Below are 12,993 nucleotides of genomic sequence, written 5' to 3'. Positions count from 1 at the left end.
GGGGGGGGGGGGGGGGGCAAAAGGGGAGTGTGGCGAAGTCAGGTAGGAGACCTGCGCCAACTTCCCGGGCTTACCGTGGAGAGCGAGAGTATGGGCAGACACCGTGTTATGCGGAAGAGAGCACGGTGTCTCCTGTACGTGTGCATAGCCCGGTGCGGTACATCCCAGCTCCACGTATCGGCCAGGCTAGAGTGGGCATCGAGCCAGGTGCCATGAAGCCGGCTCAACGCATCTGGTCTCCAGTGCGTCTCCTCGGGCCGGTGTACATGGCACCAGCCTTACGCATGGTGTCCCCGGTTCGCCAGCACAGCCCAGTGCGGGTTATTCCACCTCCCCGCACTGGCCTGGCTACGGGGAGCATTCAACCAGGTAAGGTTGGGCAGGCTCGGTGCTCAAGAGCTCCAGTACGCCTTCACGGTCCGGTCTATCCGGTGCCACCTCCTCGCCCCAGCCCAGTACCACCAGTGCCAACACCACGCACCAGGCTTCCTGTGCGTCTCCAGAGCCCTGTTCCTCCTCCACGCACTCGCCCTGTGGTGAGTGTCTCCAGCCCGGTACCACCAGTTCCGGCACCACGCACCAAGCCTCCTGTGCGTCTCCAGAGCCCTGTACGCCCTGTTGCTGCTCCCCGCACTAGCCTTAAGGTGCGTGTCCTTAGCCCGGTACCACCAGTTCCGGCACCACGCACCAGGCCTACTGTGCGCCTCAGCAGGCCAGAGTCTGCCGTCTCTCCAGCGCCGCCTGCGCCGCCCCTCTGCCAAGCGCCGTCTGAGCCGCCCGTCTGCCCAGCGCCGTCAGAGCCGCCCGTCTGCCCAGCGCCGTCAGAGCCGCCCGTCTGTCCTGAGCCTTCAGAGCCGCCCGTCAGTCAGGAGCCGCTAGAGCCGTCCATCAGTCAGGAGCCGCCAGAGCCGCCCGCCAGTCAGGAGCCGCCTGAGCCGCCCGCCAGTCCGGAGCTGCCCCTCAGTCCGGAGCTGCCCCTCAGTCCGGAGCTGCCCCTCAGTCCAGTGGGGTTAATTTGGAGGGTCGCCGTTAAGAGGAGGCCACGGAAGCGTGGCCTCCTCTTTTGTTCGTATTGGCCTCCTCTCCTCTTTTGTTCGTATTGAAAGTAGTATTCTAATAAATATGGATACATACCACGCTGCGCCTTGGTCCGATCCTTGCTACACCTCTTCAGAGGAAGAAGAGGATGACAGCCGTTACAGTCAGGGAAAATGTATGGAGTAAATAGTACATTATTTTCTTTAGGATTGCAGTGAAGTAAAAATAGTAAAGTACAGATGCCCCAAAAGACTACTTAAGTAGTACTTTAAAGTATTGTTACTTACTGACTACCAAATAGGGCTGTCTTCTGTATACCACCCCTACCTTGTCACAACACAACTGATTGGATCAAACACATTAAGGAAATAAATTCCACAAATTAACTTTTAACAAGGCACACCTGTTAATTGAAATGCATTCCAGGTGACTACCTCGTGAAGCTGGTTGAAAGAATGCCAAGAGTGTGCAAAGCAGTTATCAAGGCAAAGGGTGGCTACATTGAAGAATCTAAGGGTAAAATATATTTTGATTTGTTTCACATTTTTTGGGTTACTACATGATTCTGTGTTATTTCATCATTTTGATGTCTTCACTATTATTTTACAATGTAGAAAATAGTAAAAATAAAGAAAAACCCTTAAATGAGTAGGTGTCCAAACTTTTGACAGGTACTATATATATTAATTATCATATTCATTACATAGATATGAAGCTGATTATATTGAGATGCATCAACACATCCCAGTGCCTGTGTGAAGGCCTGCCCTATACAAAAAAGGCTACGGATATTTACACTGAACAAAAATATAAACGCAACAAATTCAAAGATTTTACTGAGTTACAGTTTATATAAGGAAATCAGTAAATTTTAATAAACCCATTAGGCCCTAATCTATGAATTTCACATGACTGGGAATACAGCTATGCATCTGTTGGTCACAGATAACTTCTTTTTTTTTTTTTAAGTAGGGGCGTAAAATCAGAAAACCAGTCAGTATCTGATGTGACCACTATTTGCCTTATGCAATGCGACATCTCCTTCGCATAGAGTTGATCAGACTGTTGATTTTGGCCTGTGGAATGTTGTCCCACTCCTCTTCAATGGCTGTGTGATGTTGGCGGATATTGGCGGGAACTAGAACACGCTATAGTCTGGCGAGTTTGCAGGCCATGGAAGAACTGGGACATTTTCAGCTTCCAGGAATTGTGTACAGATCCTTGCGACATGGGGCTGGACATTATCATGTTGAAACATGAGGTGATGGCGGCGGATGAATAGCATGACTATCGGCCTCAGGATCTCGTCAAGGTATCTGTTCATTGAAATTGCCATCAATAAAATGCAATTGTGTTCGTTCTCCGTAGTTTAGGCCTGACCGTACCATTACCCCACCACCATGGGGCACTCTGACCAAAAGGACATGGCAAAATGTTCAACCGTTTAAGGTTTAAGACTTGCTGCCATTCCAATCTGTCCAGCTTACATGGTGCACTACAATCACATAGGAGTTAAATTGGTGCAGCATTCTCACTCATGAGTGCAACAAATATGGCCTCTTACAAGGCAGGCCTCAAAATATGTTAATGAGCCAGAAACAACACTACCATGCACACAGTAGTGGTCAAAAGGTTTTTGCCACTCCAACAACATGGTACGGTACTGTATTCTGTAGGTTGGAATTATAGTACAATTTGAAATATAGGAGTTACTTTCCCCACCCACAACGTTTTCACACAATGCACCAGAATTTACAGTATGCTGCAGTAAAATGTTTCAGAGTAGTATAGTTGATAATACCCAAAATGACTGTATAATTGACATGTTTTCCAATACAGTGTACATTTCCCTACTACATCAGTACTATAACCTAGTCAGTAAAATCTCAAGTTGAAGGATAGGCTACTTACTGTTCAAATCTCCTTTGCCAACAGGCTACTACATTATAGTAAGTGCATTTTACCAAAGTGAAAACCAAAAGTGACTAAAGTTGAGCAACAGTGTGAGTACCAGAAACTTTTCACAGTTCAAGATGAGATCAAGAGATGGTTTGCATTGCCTACTCATTACAATGCAATCATTTTTGCTTTATAATGTCGTCATATATTATGATTTTAAAATAGTTTACTAAACACCACAATTGCAATAGCCCAATAAAAACATATTACATTTTAGGCTACATTTTACATAGCCTAGGCTACTGTAACGTCTGCTTCCAACTCACTCTCAAACACATAGATCCCCTGAACGCAGCTCACTCTCCAGATCCCAATCACCTGAATTCTGATCACCTGTATGTCATTATCACACACTATTTAGTTCAGTTCTTTGCACCCCATTACTGTGGGGGCATGGCTTGTTTTGTGGCACACTGCTTTTGGAGTGCTGGGTTTCCTGTGATGCACTCCTCCCCTGTATGATAGTGAGGCAGGCAAAAACTAACGGCACCTATTGCCTGCCTGTACTTTAGCCTATTGGATTTCCTGTTATCTACCTATTGCCTGTGTATGTCCTTCTGCCTGCCTCCTCCTGTGGTCCTTTGCAATAAAAACCTGCTGCGCTTGAAACCAGCTCTCTGTCTCCCCTCCTGTTCATTACAGCTACACAGCCCAAGCTGAACCCACTTACTGCATCGTTGAATAACCTATACATTGATACTTAGTTTTAAGTTACATAATAGAGAGCATACTTACAGATTTGATATCCCATCTGTTCCTCTTCTGTGAGCAGCAAAGGCTTTTAGAACATTTCAGAAGGAGGGGCATTGTAACGCTTGTCGTCTGGAGGAGAAGAAGAAGACCAAGGTGCAGCGTGGTAAGTACTCATAATTACTTTTAATGAAATAAAAATGACAAACTAACAGTCCAGAAAGGTACAAACAAACACTAAACCGGAAACAACCACCAACAAACACAGGTGGGAACAGGCTACCTAAATATGATTCTCAGAGACAATGAATGACAGCTGCCTCTGATTGAGAACCATATCAGGCCAGACATAGAAATACAACGCAAGGACAACATAGAACACCAGACATAGAATGCCCACCCAAACTCACGCCCTGACCAACCAAAACAGAGACATAAAAATAATCTCTAAGGTCAGGACGTGACAGGCATGTTGTAGTTTGAGCAGGAAGGGTGGGTGTCTCTCAATTGATAATGAGAAACCATTGGCCAACACGAAAAAGTATGTGATAGCCTACAATTTACAGTTGCATATAGTCAAATGGAAATGTTGCCTGTAAGAGTAATTCACTTTATGACTATATAGGCTATAGTAAAAATATGTCCATGACATAAAAGGAAAAAGACAACATAGACTTTTAGCCAATCCATCTGGACATTAAACACTTTAAACACTGTGAAAAGCGTGATTATTTACGATACTGAAATATTCCATTCAACATCGGCCTTGACACTATAAAAATAACTAAATGACAATTATGCTACTCTGATTCATGTTCCTTATCAAATCACCAGTCAATCAAATTTCAGTCGAATATCTTCTGTCATTGTAAAACTATCAAAAATAAATATTTCTAAAATAATTAGTCAAATCTTATCTGTCATCTCCATAACTTGAATTCAAATCAAATTTGATTCGTCACATGCGCCAAATACAACAGTGAAAGCCCCTAATCAACAATGCGGTTTATTTTGCCCCTATAATTTGTGTAAATATACCAATTAGAGACAAAGTGCTGCTTAATGCAATGTTAAATAATTATAACACATTATTTTCTTGGAGGGATAGAGTGTGATAATTTATTTTTATTATTCCCCTTAATAGGTCATGGCATTTTTGTCTAATTTCCTTTGACATGTCAGTCTATTCTACTCTGTTCTATTCTAAGATTCTATTCTATTCTAATATTGTATTCTAAGATTGTATTCTAAGATTCGATCCTATTCTATTCTTATCAACAGGTGGCACTATAATACACACGTATAGGCCTTGGCCAGGGCTCTTCAACTCTCCTTCAAAATCTAAAGGAGGGTAGCTCTCCAGAAACAGGGTTGGAGAGCCCTTGCCTAGGCTATCTCAGCAGAGACATCCTACACATCTTATTCAATCATCTACCATATGTAATCCATAAAGAAAGACAGACAAAATATAACCAATCATTTATGAACACGCAAAAATATGTGCAGAATTAGTTATACACACACGAAAGATAACTAATATCAATATTCATACAACATAGTGCTGTGTGCCTATTCAAACGCTTTCAAACAAAACCTCACTTCCATAAAATAGATAGATTGGTGAAATGAGAGATTTAACCCATAGCCTTGACCCATCCATGTCACGCCCGATCAGAGATAACCGTACTACTTCAAGTAATTAGGGAAGGAAGGATGTATCTAATTGTATTGAAACGGGCCCATTTGGAGAACGCCAGTGCCTGAGCTGGTTTCCAATAGTTACCACAGCCACAAAACAGGGTATATCGTAAAAATTCAAGAAAACTAAAATTATGTTTTTGATTAGGGTTCAGGTTAGGGTTAGGCTTAAGTTTAGCAGTGTAGTTAAGGTTAGGGTTAGGATTAAAATCACATTTTAACAAGATAAATTGTGAAAATAGGCGGGGTTTATGACTTTGTGACTGTGGTAACTACTGACGACGATGGGCTCTCTACATCATATCCTGTCGGGCTTTTCCTCCGTGCACGTCCGGAAGGTGGGGTTTTGTGTTATAGCGGACAGTTAGTCATTCTGTGTTAAATCAGTGGTATTTAGCAGCCCTATGCCTCGGTATGCACCATTAACGCGCTTATCAAGATAGCAGCAAGAAAGGGGAGAGGTCAAAATCCTGCTTTGGTAAGCTTTCATAAATATCTCATAAATATATATTCATTACAGTATATTTATTTAGCCATAGGCTTTGGCTACTTCTCTGTACTTACAGAGTGAGAGGGAAGGAAGGGAGGGAAGGAAGATCTGCCTAGATTGAAATCTGAAAATCTTTTGATTTACAGACTATATAATACATGCCCGTATTTGTGACTGCTCTTTGAAACGAAGAAAATACAATAATTAAAAATAGTGGTAGGGCCTTTCCCAGTTGCACTGATCCAACTGAAAGCACACTCCCCGAGGCAGGCGGTAACGGATATGTGGCACGAGTATAATATACGTTCTTTGGAGACAGCCAATATGTTCTTGTATTTTGATACATTGTTGCAGTCGGCGGTATTATGAACCTAAGCGAACAATATTGCTATAATATTGCTCTTGTAACAAGGCCTAAACAACGACCATTGATGGGTAGGTTACTCTATCACTGCAATATTTTCTTATGTTTATTTTTTTGTCTGGTAGTCAGCTGTTTTAATAACCTCAACTAACAAATCATATTAATCATAGTCTACAAATGTTATGTTGATTGATGCTTTCCCAGTGACGCTCTGTGGCCAATACAGCCTTCATCCTGTAGAGGTCACTGATATTTGTTCCTTTAAATAGCCTACTGTAACAGATGCAGTAGGCCTATTAACTAGGCTACACATTAGATACAGTAACAGTGTGTAAGGCAATTCTATCTGTGATGACTTCCCCAGATAGAATATTTCATTCATCTCTCCTAGGGTCTACCATGGATGATTTTAACTGACCATGCTGTAGATAAACACTGTTAACATTTATTTAGGAATACTCTGACTGCATCTACCTGAGAATCTGTAGAAGTGGACACTTCACCGCTTGTTCCTTATTTGCCTTATGCACGTAAACACTGTGCTGCCGACATGGTTTGTATCATGCATACATTGATTTTACCCATGTCTAATGAGGTGGAAACACCCAAGGTAGCTCACATGCATGTGTGTTTAGTGAAATCTGACCAGTCAGCAAAACTCTATTTTGCTCATCTTGTCTGTATGTTAGGACACACCTATTAATCATGGCTTAGTATCTTGGCTCTCTGAAAAGGAATGATGTGTACTGCATGGTCAAAATATGTCACCAGGCCAACAGAGCAAGGCTACTTAGGCCCTTTAAGTAATGGCATTTTAATTTGGTACTGAAATCGATGCAGAGTGTTTATGGTCCTAATGGTGAATTATGTTAGGTGTTGAAAGTATGTAGGCTAATAATAACACAGATCCTTCCTGGGTATGCTCAACAACAATCATGTCATGTAACCTTTAGGAAGTTTAGAAATTACTTCAATATTGCTTTTTTGTTGTGTTTTGATCAGTGCATGTGTGTTATTTTGCCGCTGCTTGTTACTGTTGTTGTTAGGGTTGAGTGTAACCTTTACATGTGGCCTTTATCACATGATATGACAGTCTGAGGGACCGTATGGTGTGGAACACCACACCAGGGTGTGAGAGGGACACACACACACACACACACACACACACACCTTACTGTGATATGGTAATATAAGACACTGAGCTGTGTAATAGTAACATTCCCTATGAAGCTCTCTGTGGCTCAAAGTGGAGAAAGTTTAATTTGGTCCCTGAAGGAATACAGCCTGGAAAAGACCCAGACATTTTTACTAGGTTATGTGTTCCTCTGTTCTCTCAGAGAGAGAACAGTCAGTGGTGCAACGTGGCGTTGGTGGATGGAGCGAGACATGATGTCCCAGATGTGCTCAATTGGATTCAGGTCTGGAGGATGTTGCAGGCAGCAGAACGTTCTCCACGGCGTCTCCAGACTCTGTCACGTCTGTCACATGTGCTCAGTGTGAACCTGCTTTCATCTGTGAAGAGCACAGGGCGCCAGTGGCGAATTTGCCAATCTTGGTGTTCTCTGGCAAATGCCAAATGTCCTGCACGGTGTTGGGCTGTAAGCACAACCCCCACCTGTGGATGTCGGGCCCTCATACCATCCTCATGGAGTTTGTTTCTGACCGTTTGAGCAGACACATCCACATTTGTGGCCTGCTGGATGTCATTTTGCAGGGCTCTGGCAGTGCTCCTCCTGCTCCTCCTTGCACAAAGGCGGAGGTAGCGGTCCTGCTGCTGGGTTGTTGCCCTCTTACGGCCTCCTCCACGTCTCCTGATGTACTGGCCTGTCTCCTGGTAGTGCCTGCATGCTCTGTACACTACTCTGACAGACACAGCAAACCTTCTTGCCACAGCTCGCATTAATGTGCCATCCTGGATGAGCTTCACTACCTGAGCCACTTGTGTGGGTTGTAGACTCCGTCTCATGCTACCACTAGAGGGAAAGCACTGCCAGCATTCAAAAGTGACCAAAACATCTGCCAGGAAGCATAGGGACTGAGAAGTGGTCTGTGGTCACCAACTTCAGAACCACTCCTTTATTGGGGGTGTCTTGCTAATTGCCTATAATTTCCACCTGCTGTCTATTCCATTTGCACAACAGCATGTGAAATTTATTGTCAATCAGTGTTGCTTCCTAATTGGACAGTTTGATTTCACAGAAGTGTGATTGACTTGGAGTTACATTGTGTTTAAGTGTTCTTTATTTTTTTTGAGCAGTGTGCATATATATATATATATATATATATATATATATATATATATATATATATATATATATATATATATATATATATATTAGTCCCAAAATATCTTGCTTGTCAGCAATCAAGTTTTCAAGATATGTAACTTTTTAAAATACAGAAATCATCCCCATGTGATGCGTTTTGTTGACACTATTGCATTTTTTGTGGTGACTCGAGGAACTCTGGAGATCCTCAAGGAACCCCTAGAGTTACTAAAGAAACCATTGCTAAGCTGAGGCATGGCTTTAAGATAGATCTTTTTTTTGGCTGCCCATTAGAGTAAATGTAATTCCTGTTCATCTGTTCTGTTCTATTGTCATCACATGTTTAAGTTAAGAAGATGAGTCTGTGATGGTAGGAGTGCAATTTTTGGAGAAATTGGACCCCTGCCTTTCAGCTAGCTGATCCATTTTTGGTTTCAGGGTTGGAATTCTGTGCAGTGGAATCGGAGAAGGTAACCCGAAATGGTCCTGTGATAATTGTTTGTGTTTCTGCTGGTCAGAGGGAGCAGGCGCTCTGCGCTAAACGAATTGGGACGAGATGTGACTTGTTTTGCTCTCAAGAAAAGGGCGCCATTTAAAGGAGTGATTACTGGGGTAGTGGTAAATGTGAAAGCGGAACAACTGAAGGGAAAGATTCCCTGTGTTTGTGATGCTCGTCGTTTGGTGCGACGCATACAGGGTGTCGTGAGTGGTGAAACAGAAGAGTCAATGTCTGTTCTTTTGAGTTTTGATGTTGGTTCTTTGCCTGACAAAGGGATGTTAGGATATTTCAGCTATCCTGTACGAGCTTTTGTGCCGAACACATTGTTGTTACAGGTGTCAAGCTTATGTGGATGTGACAGCAGTCTGTAGTTGGGAGGTTCCTAGATGTGAAAAAAATAAATAATAATAAATCAATATTGATCACAACTATAAGGGAGTTATACTCCAGTCTAGTTGGTGGTGATAATGCAACATTTAATTTATCGGATGCCAACTGCCGTTAAACCTCATCGAAGAAGAAGATCTTAAGTTTGAACACTGACAGTTTTGTAGCTTCAATGAGGCTAACAGAGATGTACGAGTTCCTCAAGAGCTTATGCAAATCTCAAATATGGAATATTTACCACTATTACTGTATGTAATCAGCAATATTAATATATTATTAGAATATGTAATATGCATAAATATTCATAGGCACCTCCTTCGGGCTCCCGAGTAGGGCAGTGGTCTAAGACACTGCATCTCAGTGCAAGAGATGTTACTGCAGTACCTGGTTCGAATCCAACCTGCATCGCATCCGGCCGTGATTGGGAGTCCCATAGGGTGGCACACAATTGGCCCAGCATCGTCCGGGTTTGGCCGGGGTAGGCTGTCATTGTAAATAAGAATTTGTTCTTAACTGACTTGCCTAGAAAAATAAAAAATACTATTAATAGTGTAGGAAATAATCATGACAAAATCAAGGAAGTCAAAGGAATCACAATGAAATTAAAGAAATAAGAAGTGTATCTGGCTAGATATTGCATATGTAAACAGGCCTGAACACACATAAACTCAACGTTCAACAATTTCAACGATTTTGCCAATTGCACGCTCCCTCAGAACTTGAGACATCTGTGTTGTGTGACAAAATTGTGTGACAAAATTGCACATTTTAGTGGCCTTTTATTGTCCCCAGCAGAAGGTGCACCTGTGTAATGATCATGTTTAATCAGCTACTTGATATGCCACACCTGTCAAGTGGATGGATTATCTTAGCAAAGGAGAAATTCTCACTAACTGGGATGTAAACAAGTTTGTGCACAACATTTGAGAGAAATAAGCTTTTTATGCATATGGAACATTTCTGGGATCTTTTATTTCAGCTCATGAAACATGGGATCAATACTTTTTATATGTTGCGTTTTATATTTTTGTTCAGTATATTTGTACAGCTGGTGTCGTCTTGTGCTTTCCCTTCCTTGTGTTCTCTAGGTTTCAGAAAGCACCCAAAATAAGGTTGCATTCTGAGCATTCATCTGTCTTTGAAGGCAGTGTAGAGGCTGCACTATCAGATCCTCATTTAAGTCCTCTTAACAAGATAACACATCTTTTTACAGCAGGTGTCGTGTCTAGTCTTAATTCACATCTTTTGGAGTAACTTCAGACAACCAGTCTGACAAAGCATTCACATTCTCATTCCCACAGCTGGAGTGTTCGTGCTAGGTTTGTTTGTCCCTACCTGAATATACAGTTTTGTTTACATCCCATTAAAGTTAAAGGATTATGAATGTCTTATGACAAGGATTATGAATTGGTAATGGCCTTGGGTATGGCATGGTTGTCAGAAAGGAATGACTTTTTCAGAAGAGAAACTGTCAAGAATTCGGACTTGACATTCTGCTGCTGTTCTATCTCAGAGAAGCCGCTTTATTTAGCTGACTGCTTGTGAAGGACTGGCTGCATCTCTGTTTTTAAGAGGTGGAGAAAGGTCCTGAGAATGGGACTCGACTGGCCCTGAATTTCTTCTCTTCCCCCGGACCCCAAGGCACTAACTCAGTTACTGGATGTTTATTTTCACAGTCTCTAAGTTACTCGATGCTCTTTCGTTTAGAATGTTACTTTCTAATGTAATCCCTATGGTTACCTTCTGTTAAAGCAGAAAGAATATGAGGAGTATTATCTGATATACAAGTAGCAGGAGACCCAAAACGATAGGTTTTCTCCAGGGTGCTTTCTTTCCAGTTTAACCTAACCACGGTTCATTTAGCTCTGATTCGAGACCAGGAACCTCATGCACTTTTAACAATCTTCCTAGGGACGTTAGATAGCTTACTCTGGCCTGTTTTCTAAAAAATCATTCAGAATGTAATGTCATCTGAGTTAGAGACCATCTGCTAATGGTCTTGGCATTGAAGGTTGGGTTATACTGACACCAATATACAGGTATTTTATGACATCTTGGGATGAGCTCCATTTTTCCGAGACTGATTCAGAAAGAGACCGATCATTATGCCATCAATCTACTGCTCTGGTCGGAGGGAATGCTGTATATTCTCTCTGCAGGAGTGTCAGCTCCTATCAGTGACCTGGTGATTAATGCCCTGTTGGCTGCCCCTTGTGCCTACTGGAGAGATAGGGGTCTTGTGGGTACCCTCTACACCTGGGTGCAAATACTATTTGAAATTCAAAATACATTAGCTGTGTTCAATTTGGCTTGAGCTTGGTGAAATGTAACCAAACCCCGCCGCCTGGTACTCCAGGTAGACTAAAGCAAACGCTCAGTGATTTAAATGATTTAAAATATAAATTGACCCCAGGTCTGGGTCTTAGATGGTACTAGAGGTTGACCGATTATGATTTTTCAACGCCGATACTGATTATTGGAGGATCAAAAAAAGCCGATACCGATTAATCGGCCTATTTTAAAAACAAATAAATATTATTATTATTAATTTGTAATAATGACAATTACAACAATACTGAATGAATACTTTTATTTTAACTTAATATAATACATCAATAAAATCAATTTAGCCTCAAATAAATAATGAAACATGTTCAATTTGGTTTAAACAATGCAAAAAAAAGGTGTTGGAGAAGAAAGTAAAAGTGCAACATATGTAAGAAAGCTAATGTTTAAGTTCCTTGCTCAGAAGATGAGAACATATGAAAGCTGGTGGTTCCTTTTAACATGAGTCTTCAATATTCCCAGGTAAGAAGTTTTAGGTTGTAGTTATTATAGGAATTATAGGACTATTTCTCTCTATACCATTTGTATTTCATATACCTTTGACTATTGGTTGTTCTTATAGGCACTTTAGTATTGCCAGTGTAACAGTATAGATTCCGTCCTTCTCTTCACCCCTACCTGGGCTCGAACCAGGGACACATCGACAACAGCCACCCTCGAAGCATTGTTACCCATCGCTCCATAAAAGCCGTGGCCCTTGCAGAGCAAGCAACAACCATTTCACATCGGTTACACCAGCCTAATCTCGGGAGTTGATAGGCTTGAAGTCATAAACAGCTCAATGCTTGAAGCACAGCGAAGAGCTGCTGGCAAATGCACGAAAGTGCTGTTTGAATGAATGCTTACGAGCCTGCTGCTGCCTACCACCGCTCAGTCTGCTCTATCAATCATAGACTTAATTATAACATAATAGCACACAGAAATATGAGCCTTAGGTCATTAATATGGTAAAATCCGGAAACTATAATTTCGAAAAACAAAATGTTTCTTCTATTAGTGAAATACGGACCCGTTCTGTATTTTATCTAACGGGTGGCATCCATAAGTCTAAATATTCCTGTTACATTGCACAACCTTCAATGTTATGTCATAATTATGTACAATTCTGGCAAATTAATTACGGTCTTTGTTAGGAAGAAATGGTCTTCACACAGTTCGCAACGAGCCAGGCGGCCCAAACTGCTGCATATACCCTGACTGCTTGCACGGAACGCAAGAGAAGTGACACAATTTCCCTAGTTAAAATAATTCATGT

General features: G+C 41.9%; 1 protein-coding gene across 2 annotated transcripts in view; it reads left to right on the top strand.

Moving 5' to 3' along the window:
- The first annotated feature begins 5,700 nt into the window (after positions 1 to 5,700).
- Positions 5,701 to 12,993, top strand: part of LOC129816577 (ras-related protein Ral-B-like) — a 64,392-nt gene continuing 57,099 nt past the window's right edge. For both annotated transcript variants that reach the window (XM_055871210.1, XM_055871209.1), the window contains exon 1: positions 5,701 to 5,863. The gene's annotated coding sequence lies outside the window, so the exon portion shown is untranslated. The remainder of the gene's footprint in view (positions 5,864 to 12,993) is intronic.

The sequence above is a fragment of the Salvelinus fontinalis genome, chromosome 19, assembly GCF_029448725.1.
Source record: "Salvelinus fontinalis isolate EN_2023a chromosome 19, ASM2944872v1, whole genome shotgun sequence".
Classification (NCBI taxonomy): domain Eukaryota; kingdom Metazoa; phylum Chordata; class Actinopteri; order Salmoniformes; family Salmonidae; genus Salvelinus; species Salvelinus fontinalis.
This window is presented reverse-complemented; position numbering and strand designations above follow the sequence as displayed.